Here is a 21,203-nt window from a genome sequence, read left to right as displayed (position 1 = left end):
ATAAAAGTGCCTCGCATCTGTGTGTTTGAACGGGATTTATAACTACCAAGCGGATTTTTGTACAATCACAATAAGATATTCCAAATGAAAGCCCTAGTTGTATAATAATATTTTACGTAAACTGATTACAATATAACGATTAATGTTGAAGTGGTCGCGAAAATACACGAAATCTACGCGGATGAAGCTGCGCAATTAATAATTTACATGGAACTTAACATATTGCAAATATTATAACAACCTTATATCCCACATACCTCAAAAGGTATTACTCTCCTTAGGAAAGTAGAGAACGTGCATTTACATTTGAACCATTTCACGCTTTGACTGTTACTTAAGATATCAGCTTTTAAGCTCAAAGCTCTATTAGAGAAGCTTTAAGCTCAGCTATTGGAACTCACTTCGAGTGCAGTGTACGTCGGGACAACTTTCAATTTGTCGGTAATGTTGGTTGAATGAATTATAACTAATTTTGATGACTTTTAGTGTGAGGCTAATAAGAATGTAAGTTTTTTTTACCTTTTAAGTCAAAGCTACTTACTGATTATTAATTAATATTGAACAAAACTAATTTACCTTATTTCTGGTTATTTATTTATTAATGATAAAACAAACAGGTACATCACATAAATATAAATGAAATATAAAGTTAGACTATTCGATGTATCCTAGAACAGATTCACAGAGAAATAATATTTATATATAAAGCAGCAAAACTGTAGACAAGTAGACATAGACATTACTTTTATAACAAACACACACACAGAGAAACACACAAAATATGAAAACAAAAAAAGACAACACAATATTAAGAATTATATTATATAATATATTATAAAAAGACTAACAATTATAACAATATATACAGGTGGCCTAAGGAAAGTCTAACAATTTTTTTAATAAAATTTATTTGATACTAAAGCAATGACATTTCTTTACTTAACACTACTGATTAACAAAATTTTTGTCATAAATATATATATTTATATTGATATACGGTGTCATGATTTATGAATACCTGCAAATGTTACTATCGCCACAAAATAACAAGCCAAGAAGAACCCTTCACTTCTTTTACTTTGTTTCTCTTAGTTATATTGTTAAAAGAATTCTTTGGAAATCGTAGGAAGAAGTTATCAATACGATGCACATTTTTTTTTATGTCTTTTCTTCACAAATTCATCAAATTTAATTCAGCCGCTTATATTAGAAGATTACATATTTGCTTGGTAAGCTGCGTCTAAATCACAACGTAACTAGAATTTATTACCTTAATATTTACAAGCTTTTAGCCTTTACGTACTAACATAGAAACACATTATTCATCTTTATTTTTTGTTACAGGTATACTGGCTCAATATATAAATTCGGTAAATATTTAATACTATTTATCTACTAAATTAGCTGCGAATAATAAAAATTTCTACGATTAAATCAATTTTCGTTTGTAGGTATAGATTATTGTAATGATTTCGTATTACCATTATTATGTATTAAATATATTAGTATATAATAATGGTTGTGTGTTATGTCCTGGCTAACATAACCAGCCTAGCTCCTTCCAGAAGTACAGAAGTCTCCTTATATGAGATACCTCGCAAGCTTCACGGAGCGACCTCACTGCTCCGAAGATTTCTGTACATTGGTTAACCACAGCCACGCATTCCAGGACTGATACGTGACTGGTTCCTCTGCTCTGAAACAGTCTCTGTCGCGCCTAGGACAAACATATGTTTATTAAGGAGACAATGGTCCGTAATTGTCTCTATCTCTGAGATTAGTTCTGTTGATTAATATATTAAATATATCTTAATTTGTATTGTATATAAAGAGATATACATATGTGTAAAAGAGTTATCTTAATCTATGATACTATTCTAAGGGGTTTATTTTATACATGAAATATTTTACAGTAAATAATTCTATATAAATTGGGACATATTTTTATAAAGTACGGCTTAAGTTGAAACATTTATCAATTTATAAAGTTTATTATAATATGAATGGAGTAGGTACTCAAAACTCCGCAATAAACAAAAATTGCGAAAACTCAATCACTAGATTCAATCCCTTCGTATATTTGTCTGCAAAGTTAATTTATCTCAAAGCTAATAATCTTTTAGAACTCACTAGCTCATTTGTAAAGGACACTTGCTGAAAATCTCACGAAATTTCGTTACGAAAATTCTGCAAATTCACGTTAAGTTAGGAATCTGGTGCGCTGTATTTCATAAATCTAGGAATGCATTTATGTTTTATAATTTTGTAAGATTCGAGAATGTTGTATGTAATTATAATTTTAGATTTTATTACTTTTATATCCGAATTTGTATAATCAATGTTTGCAATTCAGATACCTTATATGTTAAAGAAACATTTATTTTACTGTACTCACTTTCAAGTTCTTAGCATTGCCTTTGCCACTTAAGCATTTAATTATAATAATAACTGTTTTACTATTTAGCATAAATAACTGTTTTACTATTTAGCCTAATGCTGTAAGAAATAAATAATAACTTACAGAGTCCAGACATAGAGCGATGTCAAAAATCAAGAAGTCAGTCGCTCTTTACGCTGTCACAAAATCTTATCCCAAATAAATACTAATGATATGTATACGATTTAAATTAAAAATATATATGAACAAAATTCAGGCAATATTTTCATTTTGAACTTACCTTTGGGCGCGTCGATGATATTACTTCCATATCTTAACCGTCTCATATTTCAGTGAGCAATATTTGCAATGCCAAAAGTGCTTTCTTACTTGTGCAACCTAAGTGTCAGGTTAACAGATGCGATCCAATAGCATTGCGAACTATAATATTTATAAAGCTTATATTTCAAAGACCGGCAAGGCACTTGCGAGCCTTCTGGCAATATGAGTGTCCATGGGCGGCGGTATCATTTACCATCAGATGGGCCTCCTAACTAATATACATGACCAAGTGTGACCGCCAGTACAATTTCCGTAGATAATTTACTTTGTCCGTCATTTGAGAGGTCACTCCTCCGTTGAGTCCACAACAACAAATTACTATAATTGTAATTTTCTCTTCGACCGGGAATCGACCTCCCTTTTCAAGACCGCTTAGCCACAGTAGACAGATTTTACATTATTTAAAATTGAGGGTATCGTATATCCAGTACCGTCATATTTTAATAGTAGATACGAATACAGTTATATAAATCACGTATGCATGAATCAGCAATTAAATTGATCTGCACAGCATCTCCGATATCCGTCATGTTAATTCATCTCTGCATTATTTTTAGTTTCACCTCCTTTCACGCAAACATCACCTTTATCCCATTTACATAACGTCGGGAATGGTGTTCACATGCAAAAGCGTACGGCGGCAAAAATAGAACCTAAGTCATACGTATTGATTTAAGTGTAATAAAATTGAATTTTGCTAACGTCTGTACTCGCTTTACAGTTTTATTTAGTACGTGATTTCTCTTTATATGATTTTAGTACAACATTATAATATTTTATAACTATGCTATATTACAGGTTAGTGAAATGCTAGTTTAACGAGAGTGGTATTTTTGGCAATAATCACGCTGTATATTGTAACCTTTTGTTAACCGTAATTTTTAACTGTGCCTCATCACAGTGAATATTAAAGAATATATCGATTTATGAGATTATTATGTTTGCTTCACGTTTCTTTTTGCACTTCTCTATATACTAGTAGCTGCCTAGATTGTCTGGAATCCACCGCTTAATACTATAATAACAGTCTTCAGTCAGTTATAGTGCTTCATGTTTATTGTATGCAAGGACGAGTAAATATTAAACTCAGAAACATTTAAAACTTGGTATTACCAAAGGCGTAGTTGTTAGTTTAGTTTGAGTTTTAGTAGCCAGTTGCCAGTACTTCTTGCCCGCTCTACGCCCTTGACTTGCGAACTGGTAGTAAATTTTAATTTAGAATCAATTTAACATCTTTTCTGTTGACGTTCATAAGTGTACTTGGTTACCTATATGAATAAAGTTATTTTGAGTTTGAGTTAGAGTTAGTATCAGATGAACTTGATTTGACACTTTTCACTACACATCTACAGAGACTTTTTTTTAGATACGTGAAAGCATAGTAATTACCAGTCACTTTCTATTGTGTAATTTCTGTTTCATTCAATAATTATGACCATAGACTATACTATAGTTTATAGTAGAGTTTGTTTATTTCCTCTAATTATATCAACTAAAGTAGCCTCGACCCAAAAACTCGGAAGCTAGGTTAATAGGGACTTATAACGGATAATTGGCGTATAAAGGCGAAATTGGGACATAACAATGACCATTTAGGGCCCTCGGCGTTTTAGTAGGTGATAATTAATTTAATACTTTTGGCTTTTTTTTTAATTTAAAATACAGTCAAAATCTGTTATAACGACATCAATTACTCATATTTGGTCGTAAAACCGATAGTCGTAACAGCCGATGACGTTGTTATTAAGTACCTAATACATAGAATTCAGCAGGGACCTGATTCGATCGATGTTGTTCTAAACGATGTCGTCGTAAAAGTTTTGACTGAAAAGGTATTCGTAATATTCAAACCACTATTCGTGCACTTTGACAACTGTTGGCCTAGTGGCCCAGCGCGTGACGCTCATCCCTTCAATCCGGCTGTGCACCAATGGACTTTCGCTCTATGAGCGCATTTAACATTTGCTCGAACGGTAAAGTAAAACATCGTGATGAAACTGGCTTGCCTTAGACCCAAATGTCGACGATGTGTGTCAGACAATGGAGCCTTATTACTTGGCTATTAGATTGACAAATGATCATGATACAGATACAGAAATCTGAGATCCGGTTCTAAAAAGATACACAATTCCAATTAAGCCTCTCTCTCAACAATCGGTAGCTCAGACTGAGCGTTCAGCAAAGAAACATGTTGAGCAATCTGCTTTTACCGGTTTCTATCCAGCGCCTCTCATATGTATATTTTGAGAACGATGAGTCTTTCACTTGATCGGTCCGGATCATGCTGGTGAACGGCCACGTTTTGACTTCTGCGTAAGCCAACCACGATCGGTTTCTCCAAGTTCTCATCGCCTCCGAGGATTGTATAGCCGAAATATGGCCGAAGCCGAACTCGATTTTAATCGAATTAGGTTTGATCGAAGGCAATGCAAGCTAAGTTTGGCTTGACCAAATTTTTATCGATTCTTAATTAAGTCACCTTATCTCAGGATCCGATTTCAGCTTAGTCATGATGTAACGGGAACTGATTAATAGTCGCTTGTATCACATTGCTTTTTTAACCAGTAATTTTATTTGATTAAAGTCAAAATGTAATATGTTTTAACAAAGAAATATAGTCTATAATAATTTCATATCAAATGATACAAACAATCTTAATCGTTACTTCGGACTAAAAATGCTGTTCAGAAATTACATACATCCAGAAGACCATACACTATGAACCATACACCTTAGGTGCCTTACAGCCCTGACATGTTTTTAAGACATGAGGATGTTTTTTACACGGTAGACTAAAATAAAACAGTGGCGGTACAACCTTTTTAGGTCTGGGCCTCAGATTTCTGTATCTTTTTCATGATCATTTGTCAATCTAATAGGCGAGTAGGTGATCAGCGTCCTGTCCACGTTTTCGACTTTTTTGGGCCTAAGGCTAGCTGGTTGCCTTCACCGTTCGAGCAAATGTTGAATTCCCACATAGAAAAGTCCATTGGTGCACAGTCGGGGATCGAACCTACGACATCAGAGATGAGAGTAGCATGCTTAAGCCACTACTAGGCCAACACTGCTCCAGAACTATATAATAACCACTTAATTCTACAATCTTTTGGAATTGGATTTACTGCTTAAAAATAATTGCTTATAAAACTATATGTCCCCTTGATTTCATTAACTTTTGTTTATCAATTATTTTCACCAATACCATCGAATGAAGCTTAAATCTGACGGATAATGGGAAACAAGGCCATCCAAAACCCGAACAAGGAAGTCAAGACTCTCATTATTTTTAACATACAGATATAATTGTGCTCGTGTTCACTGAATCACATCGGATTATGGTTTGTTTGTACAAATTACAAAGTACCAGAAAAAAAGTTTACAAATCCTGGCCATTTGTGGTTTCGGTTCAAAGATAAAGTATTTCTTTCTCATTTGCATTCACTTAGTGAGAAAATTTAGTGTGTATTAGTTATGTGATGTGAAATTATTTGGAAATACTCATATAAAATTAAAATATCAGTTGCTAACAATAGACTTCAAAGTTAAATCTACAAATTGCGTTCGTACGTAATAATGATTAAAATTTAAGCTTAAATCTTCTCTTTTACATATTTATTCCTACTACACATTTACATGCTAAAATTAATATTTACTGTAAACACTGTACATTCATTAGATAAATGATTTTGAGTACGCCTATCTGTGCTATTCACGGAAAATTAATAAAATTTATTGCGATAAGCGATATTAATAAGAAAAAAGACATACTGCAAACGAATTAAACGTTTAATTGCTCGTTCGTGTCAAGCTGTCAGCTGCTTCGAGCGGACAAACAAAAGAATACATATGCCTTTATTGTAACCGTTAATTTTCGGTGTAATGCAATTTCGTGCAGTTATTAATAGGCATTTTTATTGCGGTTTTACGAGAGGCTTAAAATGGACTTAATAACTTGAATTTAAATAAAATAAATGTGAAGAGATCGCATGTTTGTAGTTCTGTTTAAAATAATGAAAATAGAAATAAAATTCAAATAATAAACACAAAATTTCGAAATTTTATTGCTACTTCACTCCGAGCCAACGCATGCAACTGTATCAAAACGCAAATTAGGCCCCACGTGGAGTATGTTCTTAGGGCGCGAGCTCCCCAGTATTAAACGAAGAACGGTTTGAATTCTCGACAACCAGTTCGACCGACCGGCTTGATCTGTTTGCGTTGCGTAAAGATGTGGGCTCACTCTGCATCTTGTACCGCATTTACCACGGAGTGTTCGGAGAGCCATCAGGCATTGATAGTCCATCGGCGGCGGTATCACTTCAGCCTCCTGCCCGTTTTCCCCCTATTATATAAAAAACGTTTTCGTTAATGGCTAGCCATCATGTTAAATTATAAATATGTTCTTTGGCTGCACATAGTTACCTACGGCATCCAAATCCAAGTTGCCTGCCTTTTAGTAGACTATCTTCATAAACAAAATACTTATTATTAGGCCTATATTTATAGTAATAATTACAATCAGTTGTAACAAGTTTAATCCTTGTATCCACAGAACCGTATTCCAGCGTCTGTTATCATTCAATAGACAAACAATTAAAACTTATTCGTGATAACTGAAAATACAAGTATCAATGTCCATTGATCTATTGTAGTCTGAATTGTTTTCTTAAATTCAATTTAAAACAATCAACTCTATAGTTTTTGTTGTTAAAGTCGTTTGCAAGGGGTCATTTTGAGTGAAATATCTTTTTGGTCATTAGGGATATTGGTAAAACGATTATGACCTTCTAATATTGGGCACTCTAGTACCCATTAAGGGACCTTTGACAATTTCTTATAGTTTTTATGACTGAAATAACTATTTCATGCTATTTTAACGGCGTTTATGTACTTTTCCCTTCTAAAATTTAAGGTTAAAGACTTGTTAACTATTCCCGACTGATTTTATTTATTAACACTTCGTTGCGTTCATACAGAAACACAATACAATTAAAATAATAAAGTAAATAGGTGGGCAACTGGCAGCTTTATCACTTTCGAGCGATCCCTTCCAGACAACTTATGTAGGAATTAAATTCACGATTTTGTTTAATATATGTCGCAGATACGAAGTTAGCCAGGTATTTATCACCATCGTCGTCTGACATTTGGATTTTATTTTAATATAAGCTAGTGCGATCTTTCGGGGCAACTAAACTCACGATTCAACGCACTACTGACAAATTGACAGTTTACAACCTGTAACATGCCTATGACATTCAGCACCAGCTCTTGAAAGCGCATTATTATGAAAGCGCCAGTATTATCTACCAGCCGCCAACTTAAATCTTTAATTAGCGCCTGTGCACTTGAACCCCACAGCCCAAGACTCTCTACTCCAAATTGAAGGAAAAATGCAATTCTAGCTTTCTGATAATTTTGTTTGACATGGATATATATACAGGTCTTTATACTTTAAAATTATTTAGAAAATTGACAACGAATTCTATTAAAGATGTGACGACAAATAAATTACATGTCCAAAGCGAGACGAGTAACAAAATAACGTGTTCAGCCGAGACTTTATCAGTCTAGATTGAAAAGAAATTGCTAAGGGATCCCGATACACTGGGGGTTGCGGGTTGAGTGATGAAAATACTGTTAAATTTAACTTTACTTCGTAAAAGAGACTTTTTTTCTATTATTTCTAAAGGAAATTGTATTCAAATCGTATATCGCGTTATACAGTCTACACATGATTGCGATTGCCCATGTGGCACGGCTATTTTATGTAACACGAGGTAAACGGGCAGGAGGCTAACCTGATGTTAAGTGATACTGCTGCCCATGGACACTCACATTGCCAGAAAGCTTGCAAGTCCGTTGACGACATTTTAAGAATTGGTATGCTCTTTTCTTGAAGGGCCCTAAATCGAATTGGTTTGAAAATACTTTGGTGGGCAGCTGGTTCCACTAGGTAGTGGTTCGCGGCAAAAACTCCTCTGAACAGTCTCCATAACTGAGAAAGAATTATCTCAAGTAAATGAGTTTGTATTCGATTGTTTAAATGCTAATCTGTTAAGATTAGGTTTTTGTTAATTAACTGTTACTAGCCAAACATGGCTTAGCTAAACGCCTCGGCCAACAGACGGCGAGAAGTGACTTCTTCCACTTTAAAAATCATTGCTAAAACACATGATTTTGGCTTAATCTTTGTAATGCCTGACACTCTATTTTTCAGTATAGGTATTCCGGTGCGCTTACTAAATTTTAAGTTTTAAACTTCCTTACGTAGTTTGTATTTTATTAGTTTAAAAGATAATCATGATTATTCAAACGGCTGCATGTGTTCCAGAGATGTTAAAACGTATCTCTATTCCTGCAACGATTCCATTTCGAAAGTTAATTATAAATATTTTCATGAATTTCGTTTAACAAATGCATGCCACAAATGCTGTCATCATTCCCATTCATGCTACAATGGAGCGATATTGGATGCTCATTTTTGAAATTTCGTTATTTCGTTACATAGCATCGTGAAATTTTATGTTAACCGTTATGCTCTGTAGTTTGTGGGAAAAATAAAAAAGTTCCATCAAAATATATCGTGCTATGAAGATTTATATCTAAGTTTATGTTTGGTCTGTAATAAGCTTCTGAATTCATTTAAACTTTCGATGCAAAAATAATTTGGTAATATAGTTATGACAACTTTAATTTGTATAATATTGATTGAATTTTCTTTTGTTACACAATGCTTAATAAAGTGTGTGTGTGTCAGTGACATGTCGTGGTATATAGAAAACAAATTGGGAGACAAGACATAACAGAGAAAGACGTTGGCGTGAGGCATTACAATATATTAATTGCAAAGAAAAATAATAATAATAGCCTTTTAATTCAGATACTTTTACACAGAAAAACATTTATATTTCTATCTTATTCTTTTCTGATATTTGTGTGCCCTTTTTTGGCAAAGGCTTCTTCCAAATCCCGGCATTCATTCCTGCCTGCACTTTGCCACTCTGCCGTGTACCATCTGCTGTTTCCTTCACTTGGTCTATTCACCTTACAATAAATCTAACGTATATTTAAGGCTTCGCCGTCAAGCTCTTTATGTCGCTGATTAAATCGTATCATATCAACCATATCTCACAAAACTAAGTGCTTCATGGCGAGACTGACCATTAAAAGTTGCTCCCATAGTATTGTCTTTTGTTAACATAGCTTTTACACATTAAGCATAACATAACGTAAACTAACTAAAAACATAAAAAGAAAAACATATCACACCACCGTAGTACGCAGTTATTGCATTAGAGTCCATCTACCAACTATGTATTGCGATTGTTCGGTATAACAATCCGGTCGTGTACGGCCGGAAGTCTCACGGGGGGACACGACAAATATCAATATTAACAAACAATACGTAATCATGCAAATGTTGCTGTCCTATTGGGCCCTGTAATAACATTGAAATGTTACTAGTCAAGCTATATACTCCTTTGAAAAAAAAAACGGGTAGGTACCTAAAGAAATTTACATTTTAATGTTGATTTAATTGACGTGGTCTGTATATTTATAATTATGAATTCTTAAAAACTGACCTACAGACGACTTATTGATTGACCATGTTCATCGGTTCTATAAACTACGTCTGATAATCATATTTAATTTATTTAATAATATATTACATGATATTCCAAAAAGAAAATCCTAAAAGTTCTTATCATGTTTCTGATAACCAGTCTTCTGGGTCCAACACTACGTAGGCATTGAGGTGTAAGACATGAAAGTTTTCTCACTATACCTCTTTTGTAAGTAGTCTTTATATCCTAAAAGAAAAACGCTTTGATAAATCAAAGTTAAAACCCACAAAGTCCACTATACAGGCTTCCACTTATCTAAATTTTGTGAAGAATGATAAATTATTTGTAGTATATAATGAGTCAAGTAATGCAATACAAGTGGAAATAAATCAAATTTTCATTCATTAAAAATTCCTATTGAAATACTGAAACGTGTAAATGAAATTTCGAGGTCAAATGCAACAGCAATTAGTCCCTTTCTGAATTCATATGGACATTAATTAGGCTAATTAGCTGTTTCCGATCTATTAACCTAAAAACAGAACAAACACGCACTAGGAGATGCTTACAAAATCTATTTAATGGAGGTGAATAGATTTTGATGATATTACAATTATTTAAAACAAATGATAAAATAAGTAGGATTTTTAATCTGTCTTCTAACAAAGTGCTTATCCCGGTTTTATTTAGTTGTTTTCAGTCCCCTTAGAGAAAGATGATTATCTCTCTCTAAGGAGCAGCATATGGTCGCGACTCTCTAACTTTGGTGTCCCGCCAAAGATAATTAACCTAGTTAAGGCCAGCTATAGGAACTATTCTTGTAGAGTGATTCACGATGGTCTCGTCTCAGACGATATTCAAGTGCACGCAGGCTTCCGGCAAGGATGCTTACTCTCGCCACTACTTTTCTTGGTTGTTCTCGACGGGATTATGGATCGCATACATCAGAACCAGCGTCGCGGAATAGAGTGGGGATTAACCAACATCAGGCCATGTGGAGGCCTGAGGTATTTTAATGGATTCCTCTCTAATAGCAGAGGCTCCGGGTGTAGGCCCAGCCCAATGTTTATTACATATAAAAGCGACCGGGCGACATATGATATGTAAGATAATATTCATTTTATTCAATCAACATCTCTTACACGCTCTTATCGTCCAAAATAATTAAAAACAAAGAGTTTATGACCTATTAATGTTATGATAACCGAATAAAGAATTATTAGTAATTTAAAACAATAAGTGATTCTTAATCTTATAACATTTAATAAAAATAATTTGTATAGACAAAGTTTGCTAAGCACCATGAAATTCCCTTGGGATGAAAGTACTTTTTCGTTCGCTATTTCTCTTGGTTTGCAATCAGACTTAAGTATATTTTAACTCAAAACAAATATTAATTCTGTTCAACTCAAGAGATCTGGACCAACCACATGAACCACGTTCATCTATGACCAACCAATATATAAGGACAATTGTAGTATTATGTATATAATTGTGTGCATTTTACTTGTTCTAGATTTTTGTGTTACTATCTGGGTATGTGTTGTGATGATGGTTCTTATACTTACTTCTATAGAACAATTTTACTACAGATAGAATAGGTAATAAAGTTTTAAACATTTACGAAAGAAAAACATCAATAAAAAATATTAAATACATAGTAATAATAGTACAAAGTAATAGTATCTAATTCGTAAAACGTAATGGAAATTATTTTTTAATAAAATAATTATGTAATCATCTATTTATATTGATATAGAAGATTTGAATGATATATTTGTAACGAAAATTCAAAAAGTAATGGACGAACGTTTAAAATGAAATTGTTTTGCTTTCATTAAAACCCGTACAAACTATATGCAATTTCTGTATTGACGTTTCATTAACATATCATGTTAATTGCTGTTTATAATATAAATTAAATTCTGTTTGTTGACCAGTGTTAATCGTATTCATAAGTTTACAGAAGAACATTGGTTTATCTTACACGACTCGTCTCTCATTTCCTAACTTTTTAATGAAAGGTATGGTCTGGCCACCACCCACCCACAAAGGAAAAATACCCACAACGGATCGAGTACTAGTCTAAGTGCGGGAAGCCAGTCCACCAACCATATTTGGAAAATAATTTAATTTAAAAGATTTTTGTTTGCTCATATTAAGGGACTTTATTGACTGGTTCGATTTGCAACAAAACAATACGTGCTATAATGAAATAATGTTCATTTATGTTAATACAAATACATAAAGAGAATTACTTAGTTTTAAAAAATGCTGATTGTAAAAAGTATCATATACCTCACGTAAATTACTCATAACGATACTCTATCATGTAGAAGAATCTAAAATGTGCTACACTTTTTCAAACAAATATGACGTATTAAAAGTCAAGTTGCAGCGTAACACTAATTCCCTGAGCAACTCATACAACCTACTTTCGCTACGAGGAAATAATTGAAACGAGCAATCGGTGTGAATTGATATCGCGTGAGGGAATACCATGGATCGACACTGAATACTTATGTATGATATTTATTTTATTGTTAATCTTACATCTATCTATATATATAAAAACGAATCCCTAGTTCCCTTGGTCACGGCATCACGCGTGAACGGCTGGACCGATTTTCCTTAGTCTTTTTTTGTTGTGTTTGTTATTATCAGGAGAAGGTTCTTATGAAATAAAAAATAAAAAAATAGCGCGGAAATTAGAAAATTATGGAATCCTTAACCACCATATTAAGTAATAATTAATTAATTAATTCCTTTTAATTATTGCCTTGATCTGAGTTTTTATACTGATAAAATACATATACAATTTTTACAGTCGCTTATTGTTTGTGGCTTCTCGAAAATCTTGGATCTTGAAAATCCAAGTTGTTTACATGGTTATATGTCCCCGTGTCGGAAAACCAACAAAACTATTTATATACACGCCAGAAAAACAAACAAAGAATGTTTTTAGTTAATTATACCAATTCGAAATCAATATTCACAATTAAGACAGGACAACGTCTGTCGGGTCCGCTAGTTATAACATAATTTACGTAAGTAATATACAGGATAAGTTAATGGATATATAAAATGTATTATTTATATATTTGTTTCTTATTCGTATAGCTAACATAAATTATATACAACAAAAGACAATTATACTAAACAAAGATGGAATGCATAATAAATACAAAATATTTACGAAAGGAAAAATACAATAAAAACTATTAAATACGCAATAATAATAATTTATTGCAAGAATATGGTACAAAAATGTGTAAGGTGGTACAATAATAAATTCGTTATTCTGCCACACACTATGGCGCGCAAAATTGTCTTTAAAGGAGTTTTACATTTTAAATTGTTAGTCTTATGAATTGGTCAATTCTTATTTCATTTGTATCGTACATAACATATCGTTATTAAATTGTATTAAATTTTATCAACTACAGTATCTCACGCAAATAATAATTTATTTCCAAAACTAATACACCAAGTCGATTTTTAAAGACTCTAGTCGGAAGATCTTTTAATTCTTTTGGTAAATTATTGTAAACCTTAATAACCATACTAAAGGTGTTTTTTCTAAACAGTTCAAGATTGATTTTTGGCACAGCCTATTTCTCCCCATGTCTACTTCTTACTTGGACTTAAAAGTATGTATGTTTATGTGCACGAAAAAGGACATACGTACTTAATTCGACTGAAAATTATATTTTTTACATAACGTTTTCAGAGACCTTCAGCAAAAAGAGACGGAAACTTTTATTCCTTTGAGTAGTGTCATCTTAGAGTTGAAACTCTACTCAAAATTGCGTTAGAACGCCGTTTTGTAACACCTACAGTCAAAAATGGCACAGCAAAGCTCTTAAAACCGTCAAATGCAACTGACCTACTGCTCTATGCAGGAAGGAATTTATATTTACTCGCGTTAACAGACACTTGTCGTTACAGAAAGAAATGCTACATTGTACGATCAACATACATTGTATGTAATTATGTCGTTTTAAAAAAGTCGTGCGTTTATAACCGAATATATATGGATTACACTTTATTTAGAACTAAATTTTTCTTTAAACTTCCAATAGTGACAGCGATACCAATGTATCAGGTTTGATTCGTAATGTGTTAAATATGTTTTAGGAAATATTATAACTTCGTCAACTAGCGTCTTCATAAATAGGCACCAGGATTTTATGACCACATTTAAACACTGCTTAAATATATGTCGCAGATATATCGTCACTGCATTGATATGGACATCGTCATGTGAACGAACAAAAGACGCAAATAATAATCGTAGAATATTTAATTTAGATTGATGCTTTCTAACACTACAACTAAGACTTGTTTAAATTATAACGAGCAGCGGTTTGAAACCTTCTTTTGTTGCTTACAAGTAAGAAAAGGAATCTCAATGTCCAACCAAAGCAACAATAAAAATTTACGGTTAATTGACTTGATCAGAACATTTCCTAACATATATAAAAATCAGGTTCATCAAAGTTATTGAAAAAGTAGGGATAATCTACGTTCATACTTACAACAAAGAAACCTGGGAATGCGAATGAAACCCCCTACGTTTCATCCGCAAAAATGTTTTGTAATTACAATAAATCTATGCATGTCATAATGGCTCCGTACGGGTCACTGAATTACATAATAGCTGAAATATATTCAGTGTATTTTAAATAATTTTAGCTGCATTCGTATCACGCATAATTACATGCAAAGGTTGAATACGAGGTGTAGTTAGAATATAACACGTTTTGTATTTTGTGCATAAGAGAAAATGAATGAAGATATAATAGTTTTTCACCTGTTTAACAAAGACACTTATCAAATCTAATTACAGATACACGCCAAACAAAAATTACAGACTGAGCTATCTACTACTTTAAACAACTAAAATCAATTTTTATTTCAAAAATAAAAGCAACTCACATTCATCTCCGTCTTCCCAAACCTGTCACAAATATATACAGTTCTGGTGCAGAACTGAGGAAACAGTTAACCAGCGAGATCTTGAGCAGAATTGGTGACTCCTTTCAGTGCATGCCTCCGGGATCCGAAATACTTTCCAGAGTAAATTGCTGATAGCTCTCTCCGTAATTCAAGAGATTATCCCCATAAGTATTAGTGAGTGATCCCCAACGTGCCCAGCAAAAACTCGACTGATTATTTTATTTTGAAATTATCTTATGAACCGTGTTTGAACTTTTTCTACCATCAGCCTATATTTTCGTTCATAGGGCATCCATAGGACTTAACGCTCGATAATTGATTCAAGCTTAGCCCATTCATTCATTTAAATCTCTATATAATTATAATCATTGGTAGTGGTTTACATACCTTAGTTAAATTTACGCATTCGCCGTGACCACCGCTTAACCTCAAGTTAAAATCATGAGTTTATATGTCACATCTCATTTACAAGTCACAGTTACAATGTAATTCAAGTGATTATTATTGATCGTTTTGTATTACTGTAAAGCAAGGACACTGCGGTCGAGGGCCTCGTACTTACTTACATTTATAATAGGAGTAAAATTCAAGTTTCCTTGTGAAAAACAATATTATCTCTCAACACATTTAAACGAAATTTTTAACAGGTGATAACTTTTCGTCCTTCAGATATAAATAATTTGTTTGTGAGCACCTAAAAGTCACTAATTTTGGTAACTTATAAATAATATTTTCATCCTAATGTATTATATTATATATACAAAACCCATCATCATTATCGTTGATATAAATGCCTATTTGCCATTTCATAAGCCATTTGGTATTTGACAAAGAAATGAAATCTTTTTCGATATTCGAGAACGCCTCAAAATAATGAAGCCGCTTGGTGAACATAAATCAGTACAATTTTGAAGAATTCACATAGATAATCGATATTTACTTATGGCTATTTCCAAGAATGTTAAATAATACTTTTTAGTACTAATTTTCAGTAACAAACGACCTTTTGCAGTAGTTAAATATTTTAATTTTATTTGACTAGGGCCAGTCAGGGCTACCTATTTATCATTACTAAACAATTCGTTGTTAATGAGCAGTGTTAGCCTAGTGGCTTCAGAGTGCGGCTCTCATCCCTGAGGTCGTAGGTTCGCTTCCCGGCTGTGCACCACTGGACTTTCTTTCTATGTGCGCATTTAACATTCTCTCGAACGGTGAAGGAAAACATCATGAGGAAACCGGCTTGCCTTAGACCCAAAAATTCGACGACGGGCGTATACTTGCCTATTAGATTGACAAATGATCATGAAACAGATACAGAAATCTGAAGTCGACGGCAGCGCTTCATCTCAGATCTGAAAATGTTGTAGCGCCATCGATTATTACTTATTTATTAAACAATACTTTACTTACTGTGAATGCTGTTACCTCATCACAGCTGATTAAAGCAGCTCTTAAAACTACATTATTCAGTACATTACACACACTAATGCATAACCATTACACAAGTTAAATATTTTCAGCACGAAGCAACATTATTCATACGTGACTTATATCCGCAATAAAAAGGGACTTACAAAAATGTTAGATGAAAATATTTGCCGAAAATTGTAAGAAGTAGCCGAACCTTTCATGTCGATACGTTTCTTACGTCCCACGGGACCAAAGGAATATGACAAATTGATCAGCTGATTTGGTCAGGCTCGCAAATAAGAATTACATACAGCCACACGAATCATGAAACTTAAAATTATTGTTATTGGGGATGTATTCAATACAGACGTAATTGTTATAAAATTCAAAAAAAAATCAAAATCATTTATTCATATAGGTAACACAATGTACACTTATTAACGTCAAAAACAAAAATGTATTTAAAATGTTTCTAATTTTACATTTACTGCCAGTTCTCAAATCAAGGGCGTAGAACGGAAGAGAAGAACTGGCAATAAACTCTCCGCCGCTTAATCGCTGTCTTTTGTTTTACACAACGTTTGTAAGGAGCTGCAACCATTACACAATGTTCCACATAACATCTTAAGTAATAAATAATAATAAAATAAATTAAAAATAAAGATTTTTCCTCTATCAGCAGGAGGCATGGTGAAATAAGAGCATGCACTTACATTCTCGTGGGAACAACACGCAAATACGTAGTCGAAATACTAATATCACCGCATACACGAATTCAAGTACGACCAGTCACCACAAGTAGCACCCGTATGTATGTATGTATGTGTGGACTCTGTTTCCGCACTTAGACGCTCAATAGGTCCATTGTGCGTAAAGTCCTGTCTAACTAACCAGCCTAACTCCTTCCAGAAGCACAGAAGTCTCCTGGGCACCTCGCAGGCTTCACGGAGCGACCTCACTGTTCCGAGGATTTCTACACGTTGCTTAGTCACAGCCTCGCATTCCAGGACTACGTGGGTGACTGATTCCTCTGCGCTGAAACAGCCTCTGCACAGGGGGCTGTCTGTCGCGCCTAGGACATAAAGATGTTTATTAAGGAGACAATGGCCCGTAATTGTCCCTATCATTGTTTTCAGATTTATTCTATTCAAGTTTAGAAGTTGTTTGGTAAGCTGTCGGTTGACTGCTGGCAGAGCCATTTTGGACTGTCTGCAGCCCGCACCTTGTGACCAACGTTGATGTTGGAGCTCTGTGGATCTCTGGTATACCCAGGCTCGCACCTGCGAGAAGGATAAGGGAAGGAGCGGATACGGACCTGCAGGCCTCATCTCCGAACCTCTTCTCGCAAGCTCATCGGCAGCATCGTTGCCAAGTGATCCACTATGTCCCCTGATCCACTGCAGGGTAACTCTGTTTGTCAGGGTTATTGCCTCCAGTGCATCGTGACACTCCAGTATCAGTCTACTGTTGGTCTTTTTGTTTACCAACGCCATCAGCACAGACGCACTGTCGGATACGAACTTAATACAAAAGTTATTAATTCCTAACGGCTGCACGGCTCTGGCTGCTTCAGTTATAGCGACACATTCGCACTGAAAGATCGAGCTGTATGTGCCCAAGGGCAGGTGTATGTTGATGTTGAGATCAAGAGAGAATATGCCAGCTCCAGAGCCACAGCCTGTTTTTGAGCCATCGGTGTATATGCGCAGCTCATTCAGGGGTGATCTATCACATTCCTCTTCTCTCATTTGCACATGGTATCTTCTGTTAAGTATGTTCTGATTTGCGATCCTATCACACGGAGCGGCTAATAGAGGTTGGTACTATATCACCCTGTTAAGAATCGCTGTGTGTGTGCTGTAGTGATTTTTGCCCCATAGATCTATCCCTTCAGCCTGATGGCAGCCAGTGCCGCCTCCTGCTGTATGTGCAGGTCCAGAGGCAAAACTTGTAGGGCTTTCTCCAAAGCTGCAGTAGGCGTTGTTTTCATGCAGCCGCTTGCAGCGGACAACGCAAGCCTTTGGAAGCGTCCAAGTTTGATTACTGCCGTTTGGAGCTCTGTTCTCGGCCACCAAACCAGGGCTCCGTAAGCTAGCATTGACCTGATTACGGCAGTGTATAGCCATAAGGTAATCTTAGGCGATAGACCCCATTTCACGCCAAGCATCTTTTTGCATTGGTAAAGCGCAATCGTTGCCTTGCTTAGCTTGTATTCCAGGTGTTTATTCCAGAGCAGTTTACTGTCTAGAATCACACCTAAGTACTTCGTGTTTTCCTTTAGTTTTAATTCTGTGTCGAAGAGTTTTGGTAGTCTATGCGGTCCAAGGACTCTTCGGTTAGTAAAAAGGATCAGTTCTGTTTTTGATGGGTTGACAGATAGCTCATGTTGACTGCACCATCTCTCAATCAATCTGAAAGCCTTCCTCATGAGGTCACATAAGGTACTTTCAAAGTTCCCCGATACGAGGATTGCTATGTCATCCGCATACCCCACAGTGTAGAGATTGATAGTGTTGAGTTTTATGATGAGCTCATTTACCACTAGATTCCACAGGAGCGGCGAGAGGACACCACCCTGTGGGCAACCTCTACTGACAATACCGCGTGTGGTGGTATTCACGGTAAATTGTATAGCTCGCTGTCTTAACATGTTGTTGATCCATTCTTTAGGGTCGATGGTACTCCACATATCTCGAGTGCTCTGGTAATGCTTGTGAAATTGGTTTTGTCAAAAGCACCCTCAATGTCAATAAATGCGCCTAGGGTTGACTGCTTTAGTTTCAGGGAGTTGCCAATGCGAGATACAACGCTGTGTGGTGATGATTCAGTTGATTTGCCGGAACTGTAGGCATGTTGATTTGGATGAAGGAATTTGATAAGGTTACCCGACTGCGTATCTCCAGGTCCCCCAACCTCTCCAGCGTTTTAAGAAGGAATGAAGTAGCACCCGTTCTCGAGTATGATGCATGGCCAACCATCGGTCCCCTCGACATATTTTAGGGAGAGAGACAACCCGTCGCATGGACGCCCATTTATTACGAACACAAAAATGCTTAATACTGTGCGGGCATATTTTCTGCTTTTACTTCACTGGCAAGATCCATTCAATGCTGCCAAAGGATATATTACGCCACCTTTCGTATTTGGCATTTTGGGCTACAACGTTTTTTTAGGTCTGGGCGTCAGATTTCTGAATCTGTTTCATGACCAAGACAAGTAGGTGATCAGTCTCCGCTGCCGCAGTTGGCTTTTGGGTCTAAGGCAAGCCGGTTTTCTCACGATGTTTTACTGTACCGTTCGAGCGAAATTTAAATGCGAACAAAGAAAGTCTATTGGTACACAGCCAGGGATCGAAGCTACGACCTTAGAAATGAGAGTCGCACGCTGAAGCCACTAGGCAAACATCGCTCAACTTATATCAAATCATTCATATATATAGGCGTTATGTTTGTGGACGCCTTTTTTTAATGTATATATATATATATATACATTACATTTTCATTATTATAAAAAGCTACAATTTAGGAGGTAATTTTAAGAAACCTTCCAATGCCTGCATTCTTTAAATATTTCATAAAAAAGCAAGTCCATCCGAATAAAAGCCGTATGAATCGTTCAATTAACTCAAAGGTGCTGACCCCTTTAGGTCAGCAACACAAAAGATGCATCACCGGGTCACTGTATCTAGTGAGCGTAGATCTAATGAAGCGCAATTGAATATGCGTCTTCATTTGTATAAAATTGTAAACGTTATGTTTTGTTGCTCTCTAGTTGGCTATAGTATAGATAAACGGCGTACCCATGTACACTTTCTATGCCAGAGAGCTCGCGGGTAATCTGCCGGCCTTTTAATAATTAGTAGGCTCTTTTCTTGAAAGGCACTAAGTCGAATTGGTTCGGATATAGTTCGGTGATTAATGATTTTCCTTATATACGGTAAATATGTGAGATTTTGTAGATTATTTTCGTGACTGGGTATCAGACCCATCATCCCCGTTCCAGTATAAAAAGGAAGAAACGACACAAGGATTATTCGTTGTAGTTTTTCGCTTGTACAATGTATTAGTAGTCCTGGCTAATTAAATCAGCCTAGCTCCAAAACCTGGGTTTCCTGGGCACCTCGCACTTTAAGGAGCGACCTCACGGCTACGAAGATTTCTGTTTAAGCCACAACCATGCATTCCGCTTGTACAATGTATTATAAAGCCTCTTTCGTATTAAAATACAGAAAAATAAATATGCACACAGCAAATACCCTTATAGTAAAGTAATGAATGAGTATTTTATAACGGTATTATTTGAGATGAAAGCGATATATTCGGGTCTATTTGGCTGGCAGCGCCCTTAGCAAATACATGAGCTGTGTAAACAGCAAAACGACTGTTGATTAAGTCTCTGCCATTTATGGTTTAATGTGATTTTAAACCTAAAGACCGAAGACCTAGAAACTAGAATCTTTTCAATATTAACTTATTTTATAAACCATCTTCGGAATATGCTTTGTATGTCCATAAAACTACTTTATAATATGGAAAATTCAATGCAAA

At 35.0% G+C, this 21,203-nt stretch overlaps 1 protein-coding gene across 1 annotated transcript in view; it reads left to right on the top strand.

The window, feature by feature from the left end:
• Positions 1 to 21,203, top strand: part of LOC123711694 — a 160,218-nt gene that overhangs the window by 126,956 nt on the left and 12,059 nt on the right. The window lies entirely within an intron of this gene.

The sequence above is a fragment of the Pieris brassicae genome, chromosome 7 (assembly GCF_905147105.1).
Source record: "Pieris brassicae chromosome 7, ilPieBrab1.1, whole genome shotgun sequence".
Taxonomy (NCBI): Eukaryota; Metazoa; Arthropoda; class Insecta; order Lepidoptera; family Pieridae; genus Pieris; species Pieris brassicae.
The sequence above is the reverse complement of the archived record's forward strand: the minus strand, read 5'-3'. Positions and strand labels throughout refer to the sequence as shown.